The sequence below is a fragment of the Lipotes vexillifer genome, unplaced genomic scaffold, assembly GCF_000442215.2.
Source record: "Lipotes vexillifer unplaced genomic scaffold, Lipotes_vexillifer_v1.1 scaffold791, whole genome shotgun sequence".
Classification (NCBI taxonomy): Eukaryota; Metazoa; Chordata; class Mammalia; order Artiodactyla; family Lipotidae; genus Lipotes; species Lipotes vexillifer.
Window position 1 is genome coordinate 366,619 of NW_006793445.1, and position 11,982 is coordinate 378,600.

Genomic DNA, 11,982 nt, shown 5'->3' on the forward strand with positions numbered 1-11,982 from the left:
CCCCGAAAGGTGCCGAGGTGCCCTTCCATCCCCCTTCCAGCTGCAGGAACGGACTGGAGCTGTGCAGTCGCATGATCTGTCACGGGACCGCAGAATGCTGCTTCGGGCGAGAGTCTGAGCCATCCCGTGGAGGCGTCCCTGAGCTGCGGCCCAGGAATTGACAGACTCAAGGGAGTCAGGTCATTAGTGGGAGGACCAGGGGGAACTCAGGGCTGAGTCCCCCTGAGCCCAAGTGATTGCGGCCTCCAGGGCGAGCCTGGGTCCCGTCTGCACGGCCCGCTCTCGGGGCCTCCTGGACACACTGCCTTTGTGCAAAGGCTGTGCTGGCGCTGCGCTGTTTGTCCTGATAACTTGTCACCCTGTACTCCGTCCAGCACTTTATTTGGGGGTTTTGCATGATGGGAAAATACATCATTTTGTTTTTCCCGAACTAACGTAAACAGGGAAGCGTAACATTGCGTTTCTGACCTGGCTGGCGTGACCACGCCACCGTCGCCTGCCCATGTCACCCGCAGCACGAGTCCGCTGCAGCCCAGCCTGTGTGGGTCCCTGCGGAGGGACGGTGGTCGCCGCTCCTCCCTGACCCCCGGGCGATGTCCCCTTTCCTCTTCTGCTCTTCTACTCGCTCGCTCTGGCTTCTCACCTCCTCCTCTCTCCCGTCGGCACCGCCGTGGCCGCAGCCTCCGGACAAAGCCTGCGGCCCCCGCCCTCCTCCACCCCAGCACGCGTCCCGCGGCCTCCATGGTGCATCTCTCGTGCTACCACTTCTGCCTCCTCGGGGCCCTCCCAGGACAGGCCTACGTTCCGTCCCACCTGCTGCGCCTCGGTCCCCATTCACACTGCCAAGCAGCCGCGTACGGTCTCTCCCTGTGGCTTTGGGGTGATGCCTGAGCCCCCAGCCAGGCTGCCTACCAAGCCCCCTCCTGGCGCTGGAGACCACGAGGGCCGCGTCCCTGCCCAGAGCCCCCTGGTTCCCGCTCTGCCCCTTTGCTCCACAAGCTCCTGGGGGACGCACTCTACTCGCTGGCGCCCTGCTAGGGGCTGGCATCCCGCTAGGGGCTGGTGGGCATGGCTTTGTGGGCGGGAGGCAGACAGCGTTGTCCCTCCGCCTGGTCCTGCGCTGCCTGAGCTCCGCAAGGCCAGCTGCCACATGTCGGCAGGGACAGGTCGGCGGGGACAGGAGCGTCCCTGCCTGACTCCAGGGAAGATGTGTCGTTTCCTCACTGCTGTAACACTTCAGCAGAAACTTACCCTTCTGGAGGCCAGAGTCTGAAATGCGTCTCTTGGGGCCGCTTCCTTCTCGAGGCCCCAGTAGGGAACCCACGCCTGCCTTTTCCAGCTTCTGGAGGTGCCGCATCCCTGGCTCGGGCCCCTCCTCCATCCTCCTGGCCAGCAGGTCGGCGTTCTTTCTACGTTGCCATTTCTGGATCTGTTGCTGCCTTGCTTTTCCGTGTTTGCACACCCTGTGGTCCCCTGAGCCCCCGATGGCCCAGGGGAATCACCTCCTCCCAAGGTCAGCCGGTCAGCAACCTCACTGACCTTCGCTGTGGAGCCCACCATATTCACAGCTGCCGGGAGGCGGACCTGGACGTCTTTGGGGTCATTGTTGTGCCACTACAAGGGTGTAGGAAGGACTTAGCATGGGGTCTGGTGCTTAGAAATCCCTCAGTGCAGCATAGCCATGGTTTGGATAAAGTTTTGCTGGTTCACCTTCGTGGATCACATTTCCCAGAGAGAACGTGGCAGGCCTGGCAGGGAAGGCTTAGCACCGGGTGAGGCTTAGTATGTGGTGAGGCTTAGTAGTATCCAGTGTGGCTTAGTTGTTTCCTCTCCTGCCTGTGAGCACCCCAGCCACTCAAGTGAGCAGCGTCGCTGCATTTGGCCTTGAGAACAAAGGGGTTTCCGGGCAAAGCTGTGGATGGCCAGCCAGTGCTGTGAAGGTGAGAGCCCAGCAGCCCCAAGAAGCCTCCGCCAGCAGAGCACGTTAGACGGGATGAAGGGCCACGTCGAGTGAGATGAGCCACTGAAAACTGATCAGATTGCACGGTGAGGGCACCAGTCGATCTTGAGGAATGAAACCGTAAATTATAAGGGCAAATTTATTCCATTTCATGCTTTACTAAATTGTATTATAAATGTAATTAGGCGCTAAGTTTTCAGAACAAAGAAAGATTGAAGGAAGATTTTGGGGAGAGGCAGGGCATATTTTTTCGAAATAATGACGATTTTTAGAAAGCCTACATTCTCCTTACCATAAATGGAGACATTTTCACAAAAAGTGTTTGGCAATTTCATGCATAGTCCCATGAGCCTTTGTTAATCCTAGATAATCAGGCTACTCTGCCTTGAAGCAGCCATTCTATGATACTTGCAAACTTTCTCTTCTGTCGTCGTTAACTGGCCTAAACCCTGATCTATCAGTGCCTTTGCATTGGTTATTTCCCAAAGCATTCTCACTGACTCATGAAATCCTGACTCATGGTAGGTTTATAACTTTACTTTGCAGGTCATTACAAATCTGAAAATTGCACTCACTTTTCAAATTCAGCTAGCCTGGTATTTTTGCCTCATAAATTTGGAGAATGCAAGCAACAGTGGTTTAAACAAGACAGTTTTATTTGTCTCTCATGTAAAAGGTGGGAGGCAGGCTGCCCGGGGCTGCTCAGTCGTGGGGGCCCGGGGGCTTCCATGACCTATTTGTGCTCCACTGTACTGGTGCATGGCCTTTGTCTTCCAGGCCTCCTCACACACTGGGCAAGATGCTGGAGTACCAGCCATCACATCTACATTCCAGCAAGGAGGCCAGAGAACCAAAGTACTCCACTCTATTTACTCAGTTTCACTCTCTGTGTGTATCTCATTGGCCAGAATTTAGTCACATGCCCACCCCTAGTTGCAAGGGAGGCTGGGAAGTGCAGTCCTGTAGCTGGGTGCATTGCAGCTCTAACTAAATCCAGAGTTCTGTTACTGAGGCTGAAGGGAGGATTGCAGATGCTGGATGGCAACTGCAAATCTCTGCTGTTGGGGGGAGGTGTTTGGAAGCAAACCTGTTTTACGAGGTTCATTTCCAAGAGTATTTTCATGCCTGGCAGGAGACACTGTACTTAGCCACGTCAGAGAGTTTTTGCACAACACGCCTCTCACATGGGTCTTTTTAGCTGCACTCATACAACCTGTGCTTGGAGGGACCAGCCCCCCTCTGCTGCCCTGGTTCTTGCCCCACACTGGGCCTCAGCAGTCGCCCAGCCCCTGAGCCTGTCAGCCCGCAGCTGAGTGGTGAGCGGAGGCTGCCACCCCCTGCCTTGCAGCCCTGCTGACCCTGGCGAGGTGGGGGGTGCCCAGGGCCTGTGTGCACGTGCTCCGCCAGCAGCTGGGGTGCAGCGGGTGCCCAGAGCAGAGGGATGTGCCGTGGGCAGGTGCAGGTTGCAGGGAGGGGCCGGTGGTAAGGGGACCAGGGCCTCCATGCCCCCGAGAGCTGCTGCTGCCCGTACCAGGGCCCTGAGGATCCAGAGCAGCGCGTATCATCCTAAAACTGATGTGAAGAGGACCCGGAGAACTGGGCTTCCCAGTGGGCGTAGCCACTCTCGAGGGCCCCCCCACTCGGGCCGCTGTCCCTGTCACATGGGTGCAGGTTGGGTGGGAGGGGACAGCCATGGGGATGGAGGGGGTACGTGCAGCCCAGGGAACCACACACACAGACGTGCAGAGCTGCAGCAGGGCCTCAGGGTCAGGGCCGGGGCTGATCCCAGCGTCACCCCTGCCACTGGGTGGTCATACCCAGTACTTTGTTCCAGGACCTCCCTGCAACGTGCGCTTCAGTGTCTGAGGAAGGAGAGGACCCAGTGCCCTCGCGGGGTGTCTCTGGGGACTGCCCCCCTTGCAGGGTCCGCCCTGGGTTCTCTGGGTGGAGCAGGGCCTGGGGGATCCCAGAGGTCCGTGTTCTGAGAAGTGGTGTCTGTGTTTCCTTCTGTCTTGTGGAGTCTTTTGCACCTGGTTTGGAGAATCTTAGCTGAATTTGGGAGAAAGGAAGGAAAAAAGGGTTTTGTATGAACCGTGCTAGGAGAACACATGGGGAGCCGTGTAACGCCAGCCCCAGGGGTTAGGAGCCCTTCCGGGTCCCCAGGCGGGACCAGTGGAGCCTGGGCACCCACCTGCCGGAGGGCGTCTTCAGGGGCCGCTGTGAGCTTCACGGTCTTAGGAAGCCAAAGCCTCGGCAAGGGCAGTTCAGGCTGCCGTGACCTTGACGGTCTCCTGCCAGAAGACAGATTTACTAGCAAGGCTGTGGCCAAAGGATCGGTCAACCCTCCCGACTGTTCCCTAGGGAAAACACCTTTACACGTGTCATGTCAGTAAGTAAAGCTGTCCTGACACCCAAGTCCCAGCCTACTTTGTCAAAGAGTAGAGATTTTTGGAAACAACTTAGGGCAGTTCTGTATTAAATTCTCAGTTTACTGTTTGAGAAGTAACCACATTGTGGTAGTGTGATGTGTGACTCCGGTCATGTTGCGTAATCCAGGTAAAAGTCCCAGACATTCCACGACAAAAAGATTCATGCACCACCGACACGTTGTCTGCAAGGCAACGTCCACGCTGGTCAGCGGAGCCGGGAGCGGGCATCCCCTGGCCCATCTATGCGCAGGGCCAGGAAGTGAGGCCATCGGGTGAACGGTGGGACAGCATCAAGGCTGGATTTCCGTGCCTCACCTGGTCCCCGCAGGGACGTGGCCGGCCTCTGAGGAGCTCAGGGGTAAAGCAGATTTGCTCTCCTTTCCTGTTCGGGGGGCAGATCACAAGTAGCAGAGACAGAGGAGGTGGCTCACAGGGAAGTTTTTCCTGTAGCTCCAGAGCACATGCAGCCTCGCTGTAGACCCAGGTGGACCCAGCTGCCCTTGCGCGCAGCTCCTTGAAGGAGCTTCAGGCCACACGTTCCCATGTTTACAGACCTGCGGGAAGCAGGGCGGCATGGAGGGCTGAGGAGCCTGACTTTTCACAACAGTAGGGCTCAGTATTAAAACATATTACACGTTACTATTAACTAGTCACGATTCTGAAGAATAGAATCTGCCTTTCCGGAAGGCTGCAGCGTGTAAACGTGTGTGTGATCGGGTCCTTGCCCCGCAGTCCTTCACCACGTCCAACCCTAGTCTAACCCTTGGCTTCCTAAGCCTGAGCGGGCACTTCCTGCGTCCATCCTGAATCTTTTATTTCAGAACCAAATTCCCTCCCTTTGCAAAGCCCAGTGGCCTCTGTTCTCCCTCTAACCCCGAAAGATGCCACAACCCCCGGGACCCTGAGAGCTCTCGTCACAAGGCCCCAGACTTGTCTGTCTCTCCGTCCCCAGTGCCAGCCAGTGTGGGGCTGAAAGCAGGAGAAAGAAACGCAGCCAGCCTTGTCGGGGGCCTGGGAGCGGAGAGGAGGGCAGTCCCCTCCTGCCTGCCTCTGTCACATTCGCATGAATGCCACCTTCGCAAGTGTTGCATGAGTCCCAAGCTTGCTCTGATCCCTACTTTTCTTTTAAAGAAGTTGAGTTTTACAAGAAGCATCTTTACCAGACGCTACTTTATAAAAGCACATCTGAACGCGTCTTCGCGGGACGCCCCGGCCAAGCACGAGCGGAGGGGACAAGTGAGGCGGTGGGGGACCGGCGGGCCTGAAGCATGGGCCCCGGGGGGTCCGGCGCCCCTGCCCTCCCTGGGACGGGACTCAGTCAGACTCCACAGCCGGCCTGGAGCCTCAGTTTACTCCTCTGTGGTAATGGGGCTGATTAGCAAGACCCTCCTAGGAGGGTGGTCGTGAGCAAGCAGGTGACACCCAACATCCGGCCCCTTGGTTCCATCAGGGAGGGGATACAGGGCCAAACTGCTCCGCGATCAGCCCTGAGCGATCAGCCCTGAGCGGGACATCAGAGCGTGTGGGGTCCCGGAGCTGCTGCCGGGATGGGCACAGGCAGGTGTTCTCTCACCTGACATTCACTGCCCAGCACCCATCTCTTAATTTGCAGGCATGGATAAAAGCACTCCCCGTTTACACCCTCCATCCCTCATCCAGCTGTTTGTTTTACAAGTACAGTAGCTGCTGGGAGTCCGACAGAGGCCTCCCATCTCCCGAGGGGCCCCTGCGACCACCGGGGTCCAAGGCTTGGTCTTTTCTTGGCATGTTTCTTGTCTTCCTGAAAGATGCTTCACCGGCACAGCATTGCTGGTTACCGCAGGTCTCGTCTCAGTGTGCAGACGTCACTCTGCAGAAGCTGCCTGGCCCCAGGGACGCCCCTCCCTCCGTCCCCTCCCCCAGCCCTCTCAAGGGCAGAGAGTGGCTTTCTGGGCAGCCGTCCTCCCTCAAGCACCTGCCTCCCGGGCCGGGCCGTTCCTGCTGGGGGAGAAGGGTGAGGTTTGGTGGACCAGCCGCCAGGGGGTGGTGCCCAGACGCCGGGCACTCTGCCGGTTAACCGCTGCCTTTTCTTTTTCTTTTTCCGCAGGAGTACTTTTATCCAAGGTACTTAGGTAAGTTGGACTCATTTCCTCCTTTTGTTTGGGGACTCACACCTCATCACCGAGTTGTTCCCAGAAGGACCATGCTTAATCGCACAGTGAGTTGGGAGCTCTCCAGGGCTCACGGGGCAAAGCCCTAGTTTGTGTCTTTTATACCATAGTGACCACGTTAGTGTCACCTCCAGCCAATGCCATTGTTTGCAGACCTCTGCCCCACTCTGATTCCAGGCTTAGCTCATTAACTGGAAATATGATTGCTTTCGTGGTTCTCGGGCTTTTTGGTCTCAGGACTCTGCCCTTGTGAAATCACTGAACACCCCAAAGAGCTTTTGCTTATGCGGACTCTGGTTATTGATACCATGTTATTAATTAAAGCTGAGAACATTAAAAAATGCTTTTGTTTAACTTGGACAACAGGAACGGGCAGGCTAACAGCCTTGGCCGTTGAGCAGTCATGGCACTCTCCGAGTGCCAGTCATGTGTGTGTATGGAGGCGGGGGTGCCTGGAAAGCCGCACTGAGCACTGTGGGGAGAACGAGAGGAAAAGGCAAAGGCGATCCCGTGTTTTCAGGACGACCTGAAAGCTCCCCTGTGAACTGCTCCTTAATCAACACGGTTTTAAGGGCTCTTTCATGTCTCTACTTATAGTGAGAGAGAAGCATTGCAGGGCTGTCCTCTTTAATTGTGTGAAATGCATTTTGGTAAATTTTCCATTGGCCTCATAGCCTCCTACAGGTACCTTCTGTGGGCGTGTATCTGGCAACAAGCGTAGTGCACCTGCGATTGGCCTTGAGGAGCCCCATCCGGGCTCCCTGCCGGCCTTGCTCCCGGGTGTACGGCTTTGTTTCCTGAGGCGAAGGCGACAGTGGCCCCCTGGGCCACCTCCAGTGCTGTCCACTGCCTGTGCCCATGTCCTCCGAGGCGTGGATGGGCAGCAGCAACCCACCAAAGGGCCAGTGAAATGGCTCAACCAGCACCCATTATGCCCAAGGTCAAGGTCAAGGTCAGATCATCAGGATGCCTGCGGCCCCGCCCACCCCTGGCCTCCGTGTGGAGCATGTGGTCAGACAGCATAGAGGAGGAGGGGGCTGGTTCGCCAAAGAGATTGACCATCAAACCAAGGGTACTGTTTCCAAGCGGGGGTCAGGTTGATATGGAGGCCAGCTCTCTGACCACGGTCAGAAGCTTCCTGAGTGCCACCGGAGAGCCTTCTGTACGACAGAAAGAACCCCACCAGGAGGCTGCAGGGGTCCGAGGCTCCTTGGAGACAGAGCTCTGCCCATGGGTGGAGACGTCTTCTGTCTGACGGTGTTCCATGTTCCGTGTCAGCATGACTAGTCTCCCTCCAGAGTGTCACGTCTGCTGGCCCCGTGCCGGAGGGTGACACCCTGCCCTCTCTGTTTTGCAGAATGCATCAGTAAACATGGATCTCCGTACAAAAAGAACACAGATTTCATCACCTGTGTACAAAGTAAGTCTGTCTCCTTCCTCGAAGCCCCTGCGTTTGGGGTCTTGGGGCTTTGCTATATTTCCATTGTCTTTGGAGCCACGGCACCTGCCTGAGGTCCGCTCCTTTGCCCTGAACTTCCTTTTCTAAGCGAGTACGTGTTGGCTTTTCGAACAGGCAGGAAATTCGCACGGTATGAAGTGTAAACCTTTCACAGGTGGAGAGAAGGTGCATCCGGCCCTGCCTCCTGGTCAGTCAGGGGCCCTTTTGCCATGGCCACCGGTTCTAAGAATATTCTCAGACCCGTAGGAATGTACTCGGAGTCTCTTATTTCCACACAGGTGGCAGCTTCCTGAACCCATGACCCCACCGCCCTTTCCCCTCCACGTTTCGCAGACGCTTCCTGTGTCAGCACGAGCCAGGCCAGCACGCGGGGCTGCGTCCACACTCACGCTTGGTGGGCAGCGTGCTTGTTAACCAGTGTGCACTGGCGGACACCTGGGCCCTTTCCAGTTTTATACTGTAACAAGCAAAGCCAGAGTGACCTCCTTGTCTGAATATATCTGCAGAATAGAGTGGACTTGCAGAGGGAAAGCTGTGTTCTTTTTCAATTCCGATGCAGACCCGGCCCCGTTACCCGTCCCCCCCGGTGGAGGGCGGGAGTGCCTCTCTCAGTACCTGCGCCAGCCCAGTGTATTGCTTCTTACTTTTTTATATCTTTCAGTAGAAAAAGTGAAAAAAGGCCCCCAGTCAATTCAGTTTATTTTTCTCTTACTCATAAGTAAAGCTGAGCTTCATATGTTGAGGAACCTTGTGTTTCTTTTTCTGTTTGTTGGGAGAGTCTTTGCCTACTGTCTCAATTTGTAGGAGCTGTTGATATATTTTACAAATTAGCCATTTGTGCTAAAGGTAGCACATCTTCAGCTCATCATGCGTCTTTATTATTATTATTTTAAAATATCATACGTAACACTGACATTTTGCACGAACTTTAATCCACATGTAGACCCATAGGCCCGTCTCAGCTGAGCCTGACTCCAGGCCTGGCTGTGGCCGGAGAGCTCTGTGATGTGGCCACTTCGTCCCCGCCAAGCCCAGATGTTAGCTGCTTTATTGCACCGGCTCCACCGGTGAGGAAACGGGCTCTGAGCGCACAGCCAGCCCTGCACAGGGAGCCCTGCGCTGCACGCGGGCCTGCACTGCAGGGTCGCCCAGGGCGGGTGGAAGACCAGGACTGGCACCAGGGCCTGGTGGGCAGGGCTCGGCTGCTGTGACCGGTCACCCAGCCTCCCACACGCCAGCCGCTGGCCTTGCCTGTCTCGCCCCGGGTCACAGACCCCAACCCGGCCCAGGCGCACAAAGGAAGTGAGAGACTGATCGAGGGCGGGGGCCCTGCTGTGAGGCCCGGGCTACCCACGGACACTTCAGCAGCCTCCCAAGAGCAAGTAAGGGGCAGAGGCCAGTGTGCACTCAAGGAACCGGAGCCCGCACCCACACATCCCGGTTGACGTGAGCAAGCCCTGCCCCTCGGCCCCCCAGGCCGAGTGGGACCTCACCGGCCTTAGGCAGACATGGGAGCATCACGGCAGTTCAGCTTCCTGTCATTACGCTTCACTTGTAGCAGACTTTTGGTGCTGTCAACTTGCCATACCCGTTCCTTCTTTTTAAATTATGTATTCAAACTGATTAGATTGTTTTACTTCCTGGGTTTCAGGCTCTCCTTTTCCTGAGACTATAAAAAGTTGTCTGATATTTCATGTTTAAGCTTATAGCCTGCCTCGGACGTCTCTGACGCGGTGGGGAGGTGGGGCTCCGTGTGGTTATTTATTCTAGATGTGCCTCCCCCGGGGGTCCGGGATCGGTTTCTGAGGCTTTGCCTTTGGGTCCCAGAAGACTTGGGCTATGCCGTCTGCGGAGCCCTGGCCGACTGTCTCCACGAGGAAGGGTCTCGGTGCCTTTTCTCCTCTGTGAGAATGATGGCCCGCATCTGCATGTATTTCCCAGCTTATAACTTGTCACACCCACACATTTCTGGAAGTGGGAGCAAGAGCCACTGAGGCAGGCCTCTGCTGGCCTCAGCAGGTGCCTCACAGCCCTGTCCACATAGCAGCCGCCTCTCCCTCCATCCTCTCTCGGCCATCATGGCCCTCGCCTCCCGCCTGTCGGGGGCCCGGGTCGGGGCTCAGGTCTGACTCCGCCCTGAGCCCCTCTGCAGGCTGCCTGCGTCCACTGAATTGCTAGAACCTCAGGGGCACCTGCAAACACTCTCCTTCCTCTGCCCCACAGATAAGCTTCCCAACAGGGCAACAGACGAAAGCCGCGGTGGCGGAGTTCTCCAGCTGGGTCCCTGTGGGGACCTCCTGGAGCTGTCCCACCCCAGGGGAGGTTGATTTTTAAAGGGGGGGGGGGCGGCGGTGGGTAGGCATTCTAGGCAAATTCCAGACGAAGGTAACGAGCCCAGGTGTGTCCTTCCGAAATAACTTTAAGTCTTTCACCAAATATGTCGAGTGGAGATGCACCCCATCTTCCCCGTCCCTCCTGCAGGGCCTCTGATGTGCCGAGTGCTGTTGGGGGAACAGCTGGACCCTCGGCTCGGGTGCTGTCCGGGCCCCAGCACACGTCCCCCCGACCGCCCCAGTCTCCCTGCCCCCTCAGAGCCCGTCCTGCAGAGTCAGTGTCAGGAAGCAGACCCATCCGTCATCTCAGCCCTGGCAGTGGGCTTGACCCCAGCCGCCCCGGCCCTCCTGTCCCCCAGGGGAGCCCTCGTTACAGCGGCATGGGGGCCACGGGGCCGACTGCTGGACCCCCCCTTCCTCACTCTCCGAGCGCCAGACCCAGTTCCTGCTTGCTTAGGGGCAGAAGGCACCCACAGGGTCCACCAAGGACAGCTGTGCATGAGTCTCCAAAGTACCTGGAGGTGCTGTGTTCGCGGCACACTTGCAAGTGTTTCATTGGCTGTAATCGTGCAGAACAAGCGAGCTCTGAGGGGCCCCGAGGAAAGGCCACGAGAAGAGCCCAGTGAGAGACGCTGGCTCCAGGGTTGCGCACACACTTATGCTGGGCCCTCCCGGAGGGGGTCCCCGGTGACCGGGCGCCCAGACCCCCAGGGACGCAGAGGACAAAGCACGGTGTTGGGTCCATGCCGACCGAGGACAGGGGCTGGTGCGAGGCCTGCTGAGCCGGGGGACACAGGAGCCCACTGCCCTCCTGGGACCAGGAGCAAGCCCACGGTGGAAACGCTGCCCCCAGGCCAGCGTCTGGCTAGGGACGTCAGCGTCCTGAGAAAGAAGTGAAGAGGCGGGGGTGAGTGCCCGCCTGGCAGCTCCACCAGCGCAGGCAGCAGCCTGGCGCTCTCAGCGGTCACTTGCTGGCTTGGCCTGTTCCTAGTGACCAGGCTGTGGAGTGAATGGTGACCTCAGCTGCACACGGGGCAGGGGCAGAGGGAGGGCGGGAGCACCGTGGGCTTCCCAGCGCTCAGACGGGCCCGTCACTCGGTGAATAAAGACGCACGACAGTGCCTGGCTCAGGTGCTGCAGGTGGACGCCCGGGTATGAGAAGGTAGTGGCCGCTGGCACACAGAAAGGCGGCATCGCAGGGCTGAGCCTGGCCGGGCGGCTGCCCTGCCGTCTCCAGGGCCCCGGGAAATGTGCCCCGTTCCCCTCTGCTGAAAGCAGGACAATCCAGAGAAGCAGGATGGCCGTTGGTCACCCGCACTGCTGAAACCTACAGGCCGTGGGGCCGGCACGTGTCGGAGAGAAAGGGGAGCAGCGGAGCCCGGGGCCCAGACGGCCTGGGCCGTGTCCAAGCGGAGGCAGAAGCGGCAGGCCCACCCGAGGGGTGGGCGGGGAGGCTGTGGGCGCCCCCTGTGCGGACTGGGCCCCATAGGCCAGGGGTCGCGTGGGCCGGGGTCCTGGCCTGGCGGGGTGGACACGGCCGCCAGGGGAGGGGAATGTTCTGTGTCTGCCCGCCTGGCCCGCGGAACGGCTCCCTGGGAGTCCAAGCCCCCGGGGCCGCGGCCCCGACCTCGGGCCCGGGGGGGGGGGGGGG

The 11,982-nt window shown here is 58.2% G+C and overlaps 1 protein-coding gene across 1 annotated transcript in view; it reads left to right on the forward strand.

Moving 5' to 3' along the window:
• Window positions 1–11,982, forward strand: part of GAS6 (growth arrest specific 6) — a 33,783-nt gene that overhangs the window by 6,176 nt on the left and 15,625 nt on the right. Inside the window, exons 3-4 of the mRNA XM_007466354.1 lie at window positions 6,476–6,500; window positions 7,897–7,959. The gene's annotated coding sequence lies outside the window, so the exon portion shown is untranslated. The remainder of the gene's footprint in view (window positions 1–6,475; window positions 6,501–7,896; window positions 7,960–11,982) is intronic.